The 17,877-nt window shown below is 35.9% G+C and overlaps 1 protein-coding gene and 1 pseudogene across 4 annotated transcripts in view; one reads left to right on the top strand and one right to left on the bottom strand.

The window, feature by feature from the left end:
- LRRC4C (leucine rich repeat containing 4C) overlaps positions 1 to 17,877 on the top strand; it is a 1,352,261-nt gene that overhangs the window by 469,331 nt on the left and 865,053 nt on the right. The gene's annotated exons all lie outside the window — the stretch shown is intronic.
- On the bottom strand, positions 13,613 to 13,712 carry LOC111556813 (annotated as a pseudogene).

Here is a 17,877-nt window from a genome sequence, read left to right as displayed (position 1 = left end):
TAGTAAGCATCAGAGACAGGATTTGAACCTAGGCAATCTGCCTCTAGTCTTAGCCTTCAACACATTGTAACATACTAGCCCCATGCTAGCAAAATTTAATGTGTGCACTCTTTATATTTCAGTGACTATACAGCCAGAAGTGTATCCAGAGAAAAATATGACAAGTGCACATGATTTAAGTGCAAAGAATTAGAAACTCTAAACTTCCAGAAATGAAGAATTGGGTAACCAAAATTCTTTGGTTTCATTTTGTTTCATTCATATGATTAATAAAGTTTTGAAATAGGTGAGATAGAGCTATGGCTATAGACATGAGAAGAGGACTATGTTATAGTTTGAATAACAAAGCAGGGTATCTATTAATTTGTGTTACCTGACCCTATATATCTATATCCATTTATGTAACATATTTATATTATCTATCTATCTATCTATCTATCTATCTATCTTTATTAATGTATGGATACACTGGAAAGACTTAAAAGATATGCAACAAATTCATGACACTGCTTATACAGTGGTTGTGGGGTACATATGTGACTCTATACATGTCTGGATATTTATTTAAGCAGACATGCCTGAATGATTTTTTTTTTGTTACTAGTTAAGGATAGTTCTGTTTTGGGGGGAAATTATGAATAAGCTCTTTGTTTCCTTTTTGTGTTATTTCTTTGGACTCTGAACTGGTGTCTGGAGTTTTGTCCTCTGTTGAATCACATTTCAATGCCCATTTGCTGCTTTGGGGCTACCTTGGAAAGCAATCACTGTGTACCTTTGCTTACAGCCATTCTATTCCCAGCTGAAAGAGAAAGCAGAACAGTCTGAACATTACACTCCATCTTGAGCAGCTCTGGTTTATGGTTTCATTCACTTTTGTTCAACATCATTTCCATCTTCCCTTATGCCTCAGTGGGATATAGGTGAGGCGATAAAGTTGAAACGTCCCTGGGTGTCCTCTGGTTTGGAAATAGTGATGATTGCAAGTGACATTGAGCAAGTGGCATCCTTTTAGATTTCTTATGCTTGCAAATTCTAGAAAGTATGCTTATTGAACTCAAAAAATGTTTCAAACAAGTTAATAATTCATTTGGCAATGCTAGGAGTGATGTCTGCAAGCTAACCTTAACCAGGGTATGCTAGAATAACCTGAAAAGGGCACATTATATATGAGGTACAAAGACTAGTCTTGCCTCTCAACTAGTGCTTCTTAACCTTGTCACATTTGTAACAACTAGAAAAATTTTAACACATTTGAATGGTTCCATACCCATAGAGTTGGATTTCATTAATCTGGTGAAGGATGCAGATTAATGACGTTATGGCTTAAACATTTCCCAGGTAATCATAGTGTGTAGTTGGGGATTACCTTTAGGTAATTTTATTTTGGGGATTACCTTTTGGGTGCTATATTTTAGAGAACAGATCTCCTAACTTCCTGATGGGTTTATATCTCATCTTCAGCACTGGAAACATCCCTGGAGGTGCCTCTGTTTGTAGTGTTTTCAATCTATTCACTTTTGTTTGAATTCAATAAAACATTGAATGCTAACATTGAAGGTTAGCAGCCCTTCTTTTTAATTTTTGTTTAGTTACGTATTTATCAGAGCATGCTTTATTCCCAAAAGAAGTTAAGGTCACATACGTACTTATATTATTGCAGAGTTGGTGGCATTCCTGATCCTTTAATTGAAGTTGTTACTTATTAGTTCTGAAAAATCTATTATTTATTTTTTTTTCAACGTTTATTTATTTTGGGGACAGAGAGAGACAGAGCATGAACGGGGGAGGGGCAGAGAGAGAGGGAGACACAGAATCGGAAACAGGCTCCAGGCTCTGAGCCATCAGCCCAGAGCCTGACGCGGGGCTCGAACTCACGGACCGCGAGATCGTGACCTGGCTGAAGTCGGACGCTTAACCGACTGTGCCACCCAGGCGCCCCTGAAAAATCTATTATTTAAAAGGGATGCCTCCCGATTGCTCAGATATGACATGCGTTCTATTTTTTTTTTTGAATTTTGCATCTATTTTTATTGCCTTTGTCGGTTCAGACTCAGAGTCATTTAAACCTGTTATTATTTCACATTGGCTTCAGAGATATTATGGTATTGTCAATGACACAACAACCTTTCTTCTTTATCTAAGACTTTTTCCTCTGTCTCCCCTTTTCCTGCAACCAAAATAAAAAGTCTAAGGTAGGAATAAGAAAAGAATAGGTCTTAAATTTTTTGAAACATAAAAATATAAATTATCCTTATAAAAAAGATCTATTTTATTATTCTACCATTAATAAGAACATATTTCATGGCTTCTGAAATAAATGACACAAAACTCTGCTTTTCTGTACTGTAAATGGGGAAATGCTTGTTTTTGTGAAACTATATTTGTATAAGACATTACCATAGTAGCTTAGCACTTTGACAAGCACATGATTTTAACACAAAATAGCTGCAGCTCTCCAAGTTCAATTTTAATGTCTTTTACATCAAAACATAGCAATTTGATTGATTTTCATTTGTGAGCCATTTTTTTTTGTTATCAGAGGTAATCCAGAGTTTATCAAGAATACCCACGCAATCTTTCTGCAGTTAATCTTTATGAGTATGCACAGAGCTCAACAGCATATTGGAATCTCATTCCAAAGAATAGGTCTCTGTCTCATTCTAACAAAGATGCAGTCAGCAAGTTCGTAAGAACATCTCTAGGAACCACTAAACTGTTGGTACCTAAAGAGTAGCTCCCAGACCAACAGCATCAACATCAACTAGAAACTCATTAGAAATGCAAATTCTTGAGCAACATCCTAAACCTACTAAATTGAAAACTCAGAGAGTGGGTACAAGTACCTTAGCTTTTAACCCTCTGAGTGATTCTACTATATTGCTTTTCTCTAGACTACAAGCTCCCTGAAGACAGGAGTCATGCCTGCCCCATCTCTCCTGTATCCTCCATGTCTAGCAGAAAGAGGGAATTGATGAATAAATGGAATAACCTATATGCCATCACAGTAGTTGCAAAACTAACAGCAGGAAAATGCTGGCTGATACCTGTAAGATTTAAGATGGCAAGAAATAAGGAATGAGCTAATTTGGGGCTTTCCATGAATGTTAGTTCTACAGGTAAACCAAAGAATGATGTAAGGTCTATTATTTGTTATCAAATGCTTTTATCTTTTGTAAATCTTGCCTTAAGTGGTATTATTTTAAGGAATGATTCGTATTGATATTAATAAATAGACTAATCATTAACAACTAATATTTGACTTGATATTGGACTTAAACCATGGCCAATGAGTTAACTCATTTTCCAATAACATATTTGATTATGCAGAGATGAATTGAAATTATTGTCATTTAGCTGAATGATATAACCAATTGAGACATAGGTTATACTTTTCAAACTTTTTTTTTTGCTTTTTAAGTAATTGGATCCTTTTCCTTAAGTTAAATTTTGCCCAGAAGCTTTATATATTAAATAGTTAAAACAGTGGCTCTGCTCAGAGCACGGTGAGGATATTGCTAGGACTCTCTAGTTGGCTTTATTGGAGACTTTATGTGGTCTTGGCTTGGAGTCTGGGGTCATTAAAGTTGAAAGAAACATACTTTAAAATACCTTATAGTACAAAAACACTTTCTGACCTGTGCAGTTTCAGTTGGCATTTATACAATGCTTTATACGTTGCAAAGCATTTTTGCTTTGAAATCACTTTTAACTGTTGCTGATAACCAGTGGTTCATGTCAATTGTGACCCTACTAGGCCTACTTTTAGGATATCATATGATATATGGATATCATAGATTGTATGTATGATATATGGATATCATAGATTGTATCCCTGATAACTTTCAGAGCCTTAATGTACCAATGATAGAAATACGTTGTTGGGGTTTTTCCCTCAATTTTTCTATCCCCCAACAACTAATGGAAGAACATATTGCCTGGACATTTTCCTACCTAGTTAATTCCTTAGTAGTTTCTTTTGTGTCAAATAAAATGCAAACCCTCAGGTAAGGAAAGACTTTAGGGAGAGGAAGGGCATACTAGAGGGAAAGTGCTCAGTGAGCTCTGCAAGCATCTCAAAGTTAAGCAGAAAGATGCTTTTCTTTTACAGGAAGGAGTGAACAAGGCTATAAAGAACTAGGTGGGGGATATGTGATGAATGAAGTGAACAGGTGAAGGTAGCCTGCTCAGGCAGGAAATCACGGAATAGTTTATCCTGAAGTGGGCCTATTCTTGGCAGTGGTTGTTAAAGAAAGTTGTGTGCTGACTCAGTCTGAAGGTGGACCAACGTTCAGGGAACCCAAGGAAGGAGAAAATCTTAAGCGAAGTTTGGTTAACAAACATTTTGTTCCAATTGATCAGTATTGACAAATCAATTGTTCAGCTAATCATTTATGAGGCAAAAAAAAGTAAGTTGGAGAATCTGTGTCTGACTTTGTCATAGGTAAACATTAGGGCATCCTTGAATCTTATCTACAACTTGTGGAGAAGGGTACTTCTGTATAGTAAGGTGTTTCCAAGAACACAAAAAGGATGGAAGATGAGATTTCTTAACCATCACTGTTTTCCAGGATCACAGGGCTTGGGTAAAATTTAACATTGCTATATGTTATATACATCATCTTCCTTACTCCTAATTAAGTGAAAGTAGTCGGTTTTTTGTTTTGTTTTTTTGCCATTTTATAAAGAGGCTGAAGATTAAACAATATGCTTGATATCACAATGCAAACATTTACATCCAGAATCTGAATGTTCTTATCTGAAATTGGGGCTGGTTTCACTCAACTATAATATTATGGAAAACACTGAGATAAGTGAGATGGCCAAAGGGTCATCTCAAAAATCTGGAGCTTGGAACTGCCTAAATCAGAAAACACTTCTCTGGAACAAGGTCACTTGAACTATGCTTCCCTTAGTCCCACTGCCCCAGCCAGCCCCAGCAAACACAGTCATCAATATAGCCAAAGGGGAGGCTGCTGACACTATCCCCACCTGCTCTAAGCAAAGCTACTTTGCTTTAACTGTTTGGATATTCCAAGTGTCTGTCTAAAACTTCAACTAAAGAAAGGGATCTAACTATTCAAAACCTTTTTGCAAACTATTAACTTAAGGCTTCACTCTGACCCAAAACATTTCTTGGACTAACTTGAGGATTCTGCTGGCTAGGGTCCCAAATTCTAGAGGTTTAATGGACTTTTTGGTGCTTGGATAACCTATTGATCAAAACTCAATTTCCTAGGTCTACTTTCATTTATTCCTAAAGTTAAACTTTCTTACTTGCCTATATTTCTTCAATCCCCTCATTATCATTGCCATACACGTATCTCCATCTTTCCATTCCTCTCCTGGCCATTATACTGTATAGATACCTCCCACCTGAGTCAGAAGGTTCTAGAATACTATGTCCCAGAGAACAAATGCTGCCATGTCATTACAGATATGAGCAAGTATATTATGTAAATAAAGGCAAAGCTTCATTGACAAAATTTATATTGCATGAAAGTACGTTACTATGAATTAGTTCTACCTCTGTAACCATTGTTCTCACTGGTTGTTATTCTTAAAGATAGAGTTGATTCCATCTATTAAATCTTGTTTATGTAATTATTTTTTGCTTAGTTTCAGAAATAGGTTTTATGCGCTCAACCAAATACAAAAGTAGCGTATTATATATGACTTTGGACCAAGCCTGACTTTTCAGAAGATAAATGCAGCTGTTGCATACTCTTTCTTAAAACAAAATAAGCAAACCAGTCCCAAATAGCTTCTTAACATAATCAGATGTAGAAGGATTCATTTACATCTAACTTGGCTTTTAGAAGGAAGCAAAGTGTTCTCAAGATTTAGAAGCTTTCTCTAAAAATGTTCTTTGTTTTGTTTTAAAAGGAAGTTTAATTACAAAGAAAAGCTCTAGTCCTCCCTTGGGGAATAGTATTTTTATAATGATAATAGTCTTTTCTTGTAGTAATTCTTTTATGGATAAAGAATGCTTGTATTTGAAGCCCATTGGAACTTATTGAAATGCATATGTCCCCAGTGGGTTTTCAGAATATCTATTTAGGGAGGAAGATTGATACAATCATGAGAACTGACATCTGGTACAATTGGATATTTATGGTTTAGGCTTCACAGAGGTCTTTTTAAAATGACTTCTAGAGATTGCTGTATACATATTTTGTTTACAGGAATATCAGAAATCTCAGATATCATTTGCATGTCCTATTTAACCAGATTTCTTTGTTTTTTCAATTTTTCTTGAAAGTTTGTTTATTTTGAGAGACAGAGACAGAGAGAAAGAGAAACAGCGCACACAGGAGCTAGGGAGGGGCAGAGAGACACATGAGAGAATCTTAAGCAGCCTCCACACCCAGCACAGAGACCTACTTGGGGTTCAGATTCACAAATCATGAGATCATGACCTGAACTGAAATCAAGAGTTGGATGCTTAACCAACTGAGCCACCCAGGTGCCCCTAGATCTCTTTTTCAATATTCAAATCAGGTGATGTAGAGCTCCCCATTGCTTTATGATGTAAGTCCCCCATGCTTTCAAAGTGTCCTTACACAAGGCATATTAATGGGGTCACTGAATCTGTCCTGGAACCTTAGGCAGGATGCCAGAAGACTACACTGATTCTCACCTGCAGTAATTGCACTGCTGACCACTCACCATCTGTTTCTCCCTGTGGTGTCCCACCACGGTCAGTGCCCGCATCCACCTACAAACAGAACCATTGGTAGGTACCTAGTTTATTTATCTTGTTTCTTCCACATGGTTTCAAGAGTCACCTTTTATCTGGACAGCTCTGATGATATATTTTGGTTGTAGTTAATTTAAATCTCAAAATGCCCACCCAGTAGCACCCTCTCTTCCGTGTCATTAACAGTGGGAAATACACTCTTTTCAGCTATTCTAGGACTCAAGTGAAGTCATTGTCTCCTTAGAGTTGTGGGTGGAGATGAACAGAAAATGACTTAAAAGCGTGTGAGTGATCAGGGAGAAACAGTTTTTGTGCCATGGATGTTGTTAGAAATGATGGCCATATAATACAGAATATGATTATTTCCTTAAAATGTGTAATATTGTGTGTGATACTAGTTTTAAGTATATGGTCATTTCCCTCATCCATCCTGGGTATGCAAGGTTTTTGGAAGAAGGAATTCAATTTGTGATGGTCCCTTTAAAGAGCTCCTTAAGACTGCCAATTAAATGGGGCACTTGGGTGGCTCAGTTGGTTAAGCCTCCGACTTCGGCTCAAGTCATGATCTCATAGTTTTTGAGTTCAACCCCTATGTTGGGCTCTGTGCTGACTGCTCAGAGCCTGAAGCCTGGTCGGTTTCTGTGTCTCTTTCACTCTCTGCCCCTCCCACACTTGTGCTTTGTCTCTCAAAAATAAATAAATGTAAAAAAAAATATAAAGACTGTCAATTAAAACCAGATTTTTTTTAGTTTTTAATTTTTTTATAATTATTTATTTTTGAGAGAGAGAGAGAGAGAGAGAGAGAGCATGAGATCATGACCTGAGCTGAAGTCAGAGGCTTAACTGACTGAGCCACCCAGGCGACCCAAAACCAGATGTTTTATTCCTATTATGACACAAAATGAATCCAGCCAATGGTGCACTCAAAAGTAGAGCACTGGCTTGTGGCAGAGCATGCTAGTGTTGAAGCAACAATAATTCCTGATAGACAATGCATAATGCAAATTGCTATATCTAGGAACTAAGCTGAATCAATAGTTGCATTGTGGGGAAGAGAGAAATATGCAAAATCAGGAACCAGAAAGGCAACCTGGGTCCAAAATGAAATGGGATGATGTGACAAGAATTTAATCCAAAACCAGAAGCCAGGATAGAAAAGGGCTCCCTGTCCAAGTAAGTTGTTCTTCAAACAAGTACGTTTTCATTTCAAACTTTAAATTTGAGTAACAGTTGTCAGAAAGACAACATTAAAACACAGGGATGAAAAATGTCATACTTAACATCTTTCAAATGTGCCCTGTTGCCTTGGAATACGGTCAGGATACCTAAGATATCATTTAACATACTTTTTAGAACTTGTATATTCCCTACTCTTCTAACTGCATGTGTGACATTCCCCACCCCTTTTAGTTGTCTGTACAATCTAGATGGAGTTGCTATCCTGAAATGTAACATGAATTTTACTTCTGGTCCTTTGCACATAGTGTGTGTGTGTGTGTGTGTGTGTGTGTGTGTGTGTGTGTGTGTGTATGTGTGTGTGTGTATCTTTTTCCTTTTTCCCTTTTCCTTTTCCTCTTCCTCTTTTTTAAAATTATTTTTGTCAGCCTGGACCACTCTAGAACACCCCTACGTAGAGTCCCCAACCTAGAAATGTATTTCCAGTGCTTGGGAGAGAGGCCAAGAAATCATAAATCATCTTATTTCTTTATCTGTTTACTCTGGATGGTTTCACTCATTAAATTGTAACTCCATAAAAGCAAAGGAAGAGTCCGTGTTGTTCTTTATTGTATATCTACTTCCTAGAATACTATCTGGTACATCAGCAGGCACACTGCAAGTATTTGTTGAATAAGTGAATACATGGGTGAATGGTATATTAATGGATGAATAAATGGATTGGTGGATGAATGGATGGTGTATGCAACAAATGGTTATTTTTTTACATGTTAGATGAAAGCTTAAAATTGAATCTGCTGCAAAGGGCATGCACTCATTGGATCAAATCTAATACTTCTGATTATATGGTTGATATTGTAGCCAGAATGTTTCTTGACTTTTTTATATAAAAATGATTCTATCTCTAGAGCTTAAAGAGGCACTAAATGTTTCTGAGTAATTAGAAGTCTATTGGTATCACTCTCTAAACATTCGTAGAGCAGTAGAAAGAAGACCTATATGCTAGTAATTTTATTGAGTATCTATTATGTGTCAGGAACTGCTTACAGAGTTTAATAAATAATCTTCTTGTTATCATGAAGCATATATTATTAGTATTATTACTTTAATTCTATATATAACACTTATGTATGTGTTATCTGTGTGCATCAAAATATAGTGCCACTGGGATTGAAATTATCTCCCAGAAAGTACAAATGATGTTAAAATATTTCAAGTGTTTAACTTGTATTTTCAGACTCATTAAAGGAATAGTTAATTGACAACTATACTTGTTAATATTAATTTCTTTTTTCTTTATTCCATATACCTTGTATACACCCAAATGTCTCATTCTTTCTCCTCTCTTTGTCTTGTGGCTAAATTTCATATTCTTTCTCTATCATTTCTATTTCTTAGTGCTTTGCCCTTCCCCCTTTCTGAGATCGCAAAGGCCCAAAAGAAACTGCCAGTCCAAACAGAAAAGGGACATAGGCAAGAGTTTGCAAAATTAGACATTTTTAGCAGGTTGAAAGAAAGGAAAAGCTGTTTTGTTTTCTGTCACACAGAGATAAAGAAGTTACAATTCTTACAGTCACTTGTACATGTTAATGAGCCACGGAATATGATTGGAATCAGTAGTACATTTGTGTATGTGTGCATATGCATGCACATGCATGATGGAAAACTGTTTTCCATATATCTCAGTGAGTCATTGATTTATTGATTTTCATGGTGAGATAATTTTATCTCCACCACACTAACTTTTGAATGACAAGACATGCGTTACTGAATGGAATGGACTGACGTGTTCATGGCAGTTTGTTGATTTTGTTGTTATTGTTTGGCTGGAGGGTCTTTCTTTTTTACCCAACTGTTAGGGGTTGCATTTTAGTCCCTCCAAAAGAGAGTTGAAGTACTAACACCCACTTCCTCAGAATGTGACCTTTATTGGGAGGACTATTGCAGATGTTATTAGTTGAGATGAGATCATACTGGATTAGGAAGGTGCTTCATCCAGTGACTGGTGATCTTGTAAGAAGAGGCAAGGAAAGATCCTCTCCTTGGAGCATCAGAACATAGCCCTTTCAACCCCTCGACTTTGAACTTCCAGCCTCCAGAATTATGAGATTAAAAAGTTTATGTTGTTTTAAAATAGTCGATTTGTGGTACTTTGTTACAGTAGCTCTAGGGAACTAATATACTAGTTTTTAAGATGAATAACTTTGGGACATTATTGACAGTCCAAGGAGGAGATCTGAGGATGAGTACTAGGATGAACCCATTCAAGAGGACTGTAAATACTTCTCAAAAGATCGGAAATTTTAGCTCCATTGAAGTTGGTCCTTCGTTGGTTTCCTGTCTGTTGAGCTGTTCTCTAAGCTTTTTGGAAACCGCTGCCCTGCAATGGTTGGCTGTCAACCTTGGAAGGGTAGTGTTGCAACAGATGAGGGAGCCCAAAGGGGAAGATACATTAGTCAAGGGTCATGGAGATGGCCTTAATCTTTCACAATTTTTGTCCCAGGTCACATTTAACAGATAAAAAGCCGTGGTCTTTTGCTTTTAAGTGTGTTTAGTTTTCTTTCTTATCTCCCAGAGACTTTGTGAGATTAAGTAGCAGATACCTAAAAATTATTTTAGGCTCTCACCTACCTAAAGGAAAAAGATAGTATTGTTATCTTCTGAAGGAGGTACATTAAAAATTGTGATCTTAATCACATATGTACTTTTTCTCTCATCAATCTAATCTTTGGATTAGAACTTGAAAGTCAGGTACCTTTTACTTTGAAAATAAATCATTGGCATTCTCATATGTATTTCAGGAACTAACAATAGTGCTGTTATTTGCACTCTGCTTCTACCCACTCTCCTTTTTGTATTTGCTTATAGCTATTAATAGAATAATTGCTTAATAAAAGGAGATAAATTCAAGTTATGAAAATTGAGCAGCTTTCTTTAAAAATATCAAGACACATGTGAGCATAAAATTAAAACATACTCTTGGTATAAAATTTGAATAAAATAAACAGGGAAGGAAACAAACCACCCACAGTTGCTCTACATGTTTGTCTTTTAATTTCCACTATTTTCCCACTAAAGTTTAATAGTTATGCTTAAACTGTAGTTTCAATTGTGTGTCTTGCTTTTTTTTTCACTTGTCATTATAAAACATTTTTTCCCTTATACAAAAGACTCCTTGTAAGCAGCATCTTAAATGACTGCATAATATCCCTTCATTAGAGTATATCAGTTTATTTGCTGTTTCAGCAAATTCCTTTTAATAATAACTTAAAAATTAAAAACAACAACAACCTTAGAAATTACCTATTTCAAATATATTAAACTGCAAGGTAAGATATACGATGAATGAACACCTGTGTTTAAAATTTGTCTACTTCTTGGGAATATTTTGTATAAGTCTTCCTATTATCCCTTGTTTCTCCAAGGCTCAGTACTCACAGAGAGCTGGCCTGGAGATATGATAATGATATTATCATTTTGTCTTCTTCATGCCAGATTTTGTGGAGCATACCAAGGTAATTCAGTTACAACACCTGCATTCCAAGAACTTAATAGCAAAATATGCAAAACAATAACTATAATTCAAAGGAGGAAAGATTATCCTAAAATTCACATGGACAAATGTTGCTATAGTTCAAATAGGGGAAATATTTCAGGTAAAAGCATCCAAGAACTGAACATGGAGAAGGTAGAATTTGAGTTGGAACTTATGGTTAGTATGCTTAAAAGACTTGTAAATTTGAGTGGGCTGGTGGAGAGAAGGCTGTAGGAAGCAAAGGTCAGACTGTTATTTTTAATGGAGAATAAGAAGTGTAGCATATCTCCTTTAACCAGCCTCAAGTAGCTGAATTGCCAATGTCTGCCCTCATTTCTGTAAGGTATTATTCTGATGCTCATGGCATATTGAACTCTTGGGCTGCTGAGCAAGTCTGCAACATATTTGTGCATTTTTGCTTCTGCAAATTGTGTGCTTAACAGGAGTCATTTGCTTTTGTTCCTAAAACTCCTCATGGCAATGGTTCTTGTTATTGTAAATATATAGTAATTTAAGAGTGTGTCAGCCAAAGAAATAGAACAAAAAGAAAGGTGGTTATTTTTTTTTCTGTGAATGTTAATAAGTCAATGCATTGAATCACTTAAAATGACAACAGAACTTGTGGTTGGAGAAGTCAAATATAAAAGTTTGGAGGAAATTTTTAAACTGTAGAAGGGTTGTGCATTCAAACTGCTACATAGGTATCTCTAAGAACTTACTCCATTCTAAGTAAAATAAAACTAGAAAAATGTGTGATTTATATAGTTTATTAATGCATAGTAAGAGAGGGAGGGACAGAGGGAGGAGGAGAAAAAGAAAGAAAAAGAGAGCAAAGAAGGAAGGAAGAAAGGAAGGGGAAGAAACAGCCTAGGCTTTACATGAAATTTCTGACAAATGAATGTATATTTATGCATTTTTTCTTGGATCAAAATGTTTTAAAATTGTGTATTTTAATTAGCCTGCTTTTTAAGTAATTGCCCAATAAAAGATGAAAAGTAAATACATACTGAGTAAAAAAAAAAATGATTGGATCATGTAAAGATATGAATTACAGACTAAGAAACTTGAGCTTTATTTTGGGGATACTTGGAAGGTATTGACTGATTGGCGACCAAGTAGTGGCATGACAAAGGAGTATCATTCTGCGTGAAGAATCATCTGACAATCTTGTTCTAGATGAATTGGAAGTGTCAGAGATTAGAGGTGGGGAGAATAGTGAAGAGTTTGATAAAATTGGGCAAGTAAGTCTTAACTATGACCTGGATTACTGGTAGTCAGAATGAGGACAACAATGGATGGGTTCCGGTAGAACACAGGACTTAAATGTAGTGCGAATGAAATGATACCAAAGTGTTAGGTTTGAAAACCCAGATGGATGAAAGTAACAAAGAAGGAGAAGAACTAGTATCGAGGCAATAAAAGTCGAGTTTCATTTGGATCTGTTCAGTGATTAGCTTGAGTTACACACCCCCTTCCCTCCCTCCAATCAAGAATGTCTTATCTCCTATGCATGGATAGAAGACAACTGGAGATAGAATCCAGAGCTTGGTAATTAGGACTCATTTACAGAAAGGTGATAGTTGAAGCTATAAGATTAAGATGACAAACAATGTGAGCCTAGTGAGCCTGTTCTCACAGATAAACACAGTTAAGTAGGAAAAATTAATTAAATATTACATATAGAGGGAAAGATCTATGATATATGACAACTAAGATATTATTGGTGACTTTAGAGAATTGGTTTAATATAATGGTGGGAGTCTTCAAGGAGCTAAGGAAAGAGTCTATGGGAGGGTCATTAATGGGGTCAGTGAATGGGCCTTAAATTTGCAATGAAAATTAAGAATAAAATAAAACTAGTAATTTGAGAAATGGGAATTTTTTTAAGATTTGGAGAGGTCTTAGGAAACGATCACAGTGAGAAAGATAAGCCCGCAATTGAATAACCTATCTAAATTTTGACTTGAGAAATGTATTTCATTAGTCACAATAAAACACATTTATGCACTAACTCTAAAATTGACATAGACTTGTTTAATGTCATGTGAATAGAGGTAGTCCATTGGAACAGCATCTTTTGTAAAATAATGTAGAGAGATTGAGCGAAGCTTATGTATAAATATCTGGATATGACTATTCAGTACACAAATATAATATGGAAAGAAAAATAGGATAAAGAGCATGTGCTCCACCAGATTTGGGGAAGCAATATGACTTATAGTACTGCTTTGCGTCCTGGTGCAGGGACCATGCTAGTCTTCTGTAACGTTCCAATCTTAGTATATGTGCACCTGAAGCAAGCACTAGCTCATTGTTTTGCAAATTGTAGAACAGGTACTATATGGTTGGTACTTAAATAAATTTAATTTTAAATAATGCTTAAATAATAGCAGGCACATTATTACAAAGAAATCCAATTTTCCATTCTATATCATTTCATCTAAATATGTCAAGGAGAAAGTCCCCATTTGATGTTAATAGATCTTCCCCTTGCTAACTTCTTTTGATCTTAAAAGAGAATGGGCCACCATCTCAGAGCATTCATGAGTCAATGATATGTAGCAAACCATTTAATAATTTGCTTTAATTAAGTTAATTTTATAATTGTCTTTCATGTATAGTAAATTATATTAGCTGTCCAATTATTATAATATATAAACTCTTATTTAAAATAAAACATGTGAGGGGCACCTGGGTGGCTCAATCGATTGAGTGTCTGACTTTGGCTCAGGTCATGATCTCACAGTTCGTGACTTCAAGCCCCGTGTCAGGCTCTGTGCTGACAGTTTGGAGCCTGGAACCTGCTTCAGATTCTGTGTCTCCCTCTCTCTCTGCTCCTCCCCCACTCACTCGCTGTCTCTATCTCAAAAATAAAAAATATTAAAGAAAACTAAAGAAAAAATAAAACATGTGAGGTTATTAAATATAAACTCAGTAAATTATAGTACAGATTATGGGGTTAGAGCCTCACAGTAGCAAAAATGCCACCAAAAGACAGGTGCCAGGGAAACACTGGCTTAGAAAAAAGTTCTACTCAGAGAATTAGAAAGCATTTGGTGTGCCATTGGTTAATTTGTCAAATTTTGAGAAAGTTATAATCATTTAGAGCTTCAGTGTCTTTATTTGGTAATAATAAATACTCATTACGGATGTGAGGAGGTCACATGAATGAATCTTTAGTAAAGTAGTGGCAGAATTCTCAGTATTAGACCTTTAAGATACATTAAATATTTGCTAGCATTCCCACTTGTCAGGAAAGTTGTAATTTGTCAAAGCAAAGCACATTCTAGAAGAGGAACTCATCTATTGACTTGACTGTTTATTGAGCTCTTACTATGTGACACTGTCATTTCTTTTGAGAAACACAGATACATTTTCATATAATTTAGTATCTTGTATGAATAAAAAATAAATAGCCAGTTCAGTTCATGCATTAACACCTATAGTTGGAGGTTTTATGCTGACTCATCATATTACCAAGCTCAATTATTTCACTTTGGCTGCTAGACAAGTTTAGGAGTGCCAAATAGAAAGAGATTTTTCTATTGGATATATAACACACTTCAAAGTATCTCTACTTCTGAGATGACATAATTATTATTTTTTTAATTTTTTATTTATTTTTGGGACAGAGAGAGACAGAGCATGAACGGGGGAGGGGCAGAGAGAGAGGGAGACACAGAATCGGAAACAGACTCCGGGCTCTGAGCCATCAGCCCAGAGCCCGATGCGGGGCTCGAACTCACGGACCGCGAGATCCTAACCTGGCTGAAGTCGGACGCTTAACCGACTGCGCCACCCAGGCGCCCCTGAGATGACAAAATTATTTAACTCATTTATAATAAAATATCTTGTCCTAAGGAAATTCAAATTTAAGACCAGAATGATAGTGATTATAGTCTATTAACTAATCATGATGGTCTCTCCCAAATTTAGCAAAGGCAAATAAGCATTCCCTTTTTACTGTTGTAATAAGCAGTGATAGAAATAATGCAATCTGCAGTTTAGAGGATCCAACTAGAACATGTCTTGATAGAAGAACTGGAGAGTAAGGTTAACAAATTTAGGGCAGGCCATCAGCGGAATCTTGGCTTGCTAAGCAAGGAAAAGTCAGGGTATGTTAGGTAATGCCATGGAGCTACATGATCTAAAATAATTTCACTCATGTAACTGGTGCCTCAGCTGGATGTCTAGAATGGTTCTCCCTTTCCCTGTTTTCTTTTATCTGAAGCTTCTTCATTTAGTAGTAGAAGAATTCCAAGATGGCGATCCCAGTATGCTGGTAGTTATCAAACCTCTGCTTGTTTCATGTTTGCTGATGTCTTACGGACCAAAATGACAAGCCCAAGGCAAGAACCAGTGTGGGTAGGGCTTCACAAAGGCTTAGATACCAAGAAATATGATTCTTCTGGGACCATTCTACAACAAGAACTACAGACCACCTTCTGTCAATATTGATTTTTCTTCCCCCTGCTGCTCTGCCATACAAAATACATTGAGTATGATTCAAACTCTCCAAGTCCCATGAATCATGGCATCAGGGTTGATGTCCACACTCTTGTAATTTGCTTCAGGTGCAGATGTGGATAATGCTGCTCTAGTGCAACCCCTTTTGATTCAGAGACTGAGGAGAAGGATTTCCTACGTACCACCTTAACTCTTACATAGGTTTTACAAAGAGTTTTACTACCTCATTCTTCACTTTTTCTCTATCCTGAAGCTTATTTATTAATTTGAGATTCTTTTAGAGGTGGTGGGAGAGAGACTAAACAATTGTGAAACGGGTTTTTATATTACTAACCAAATAGGTCTTGCTTTTAATATTTTTATCTTTTTATATTTTTTTTATATTTTATTTACCTTCTGATTTGAAATGAGAGGAATTTCTATTCAGTGCACTTGTTGTTTCCCTACCTTATCCCACATTGCTCACAGAAGTCAAATGACATTTTCAATATTCTGCTTCAAAATTTCCTTAACCAAATATACAAATTCATTTGGCATGTTTTCCATTATACAAGTTAGTGCAAGTGACAAGTTTGTCAAGGGTTTTATAATTTCTTTTTTTTTCAATTCCAATGGTAATTTCCTTATTTCACTTACTATTTCAACTAAAGAGTCTCCTTGCTGCCTGTAATGTGTTGAATTTTGCCGTCATACATCATGTCTACTATATTCTATTGGTCAAAGCAACTCAGTGGGCTATGGCAGATTAATGTTTGCCTAAGCAGATTTTATCTTGATGACAGGAGTTACAAAATAGCATGACTAAATTTTTTAATCTACCCCAATTTTATCATGTAGTTGTTACAGTAATGAAATGAAAATGTTTGAAAAACATTTGCTTGGCATTGAAAAGCACAGAATTTTAGTTTCTTTGCTCATTATATATCATCATCATCATCATCATCATCATCATCATGCTTAGTATTGTTTTAGACAAAAACAGTTATTTGCAAAAGCTAAACTTGGAAAATCTCATTACTACTGAGTTTACTGATTATTTCTTGGTTTTAATAAGTGAAGAGTATCTTTGGACAACAACAATTTTTTGACATCCTCCTCATGTGGTTACATCTTAAATATTTTTATGCTGTGATTCAGCATGGGCTTGTACCAATAATATTATGGAGGTTATCATCAGAAAAATGATGTGATTTCTCTGGTTTTCATTTTAGATCCTAAAAGGCTAGGATCTGGAGACAGATGGCCTCAGTTATCCACCTCCCCCATGTGCATCTTTGTTAGTTTTGATCATTCAGAGCAATTCTGGGCGATGATTGGGACTGTATAATAGTCGTTCATTTTTTAATGTTTCTGTTGATAGATGATGGTGAGCATCTTTTCATGTGTCTGTGAGCTATTCTTATGTCTTCTTTGGAAAAATGTCTTTTTATGTCTTCTGTCCATTTCTTAACTGGATTGTTTATTTTTTTGAGTGTTGAGTTTGATAAATTCTTTATAGACTTTTGATACATATAGACTCAGATATGTAATTTGCAAATATCTTCTTCCATTCCACAGGTTACCTTTTAGTTTTGTTGATTGTTTCCTTCAACAAGGTTGAAGAAGGTTTTTTATCTTGATGAGGTCCCAATAGTTCATTTTTGCTTTGCTTCCCTTGCCTCTGGAGATGTGTCCAGTAAGAAGTTGCTATGGCTGATGTCAAAGAGGTTGCTGCCTGTGTTCTCTAGGATTTTGATGGTTTGCTGTCTCCAATTTAGGCCTTTCATCCATTTTGAATTTATTTTTGTGTATGTTTTAAGAAAGTGGTCAAGTTTCATTCTTATGCATGTTCCTGTCCAGTTTTCCCAACAGCATTTGTTGAAGAGACTGTCTTTTTTCCATTAGATATTCTTTCCTGCTTTGTTGAAGATTAGTTGACCATATAGTTATGGGTCCATTTCTGGATTTTATATTCTTTTTTTAAAATTTTTAATGTTTATTTTTGACAGAGAGAGACAGAGCA

Source organism: Felis catus, chromosome D1 (assembly GCF_018350175.1).
Source record: "Felis catus isolate Fca126 chromosome D1, F.catus_Fca126_mat1.0, whole genome shotgun sequence".
Lineage (NCBI taxonomy): Eukaryota > Metazoa > Chordata > Mammalia > Carnivora > Felidae > Felis > Felis catus.
The sequence above is the reverse complement of the archived record's forward strand: the minus strand, read 5'-3'. Positions and strand labels throughout refer to the sequence as shown.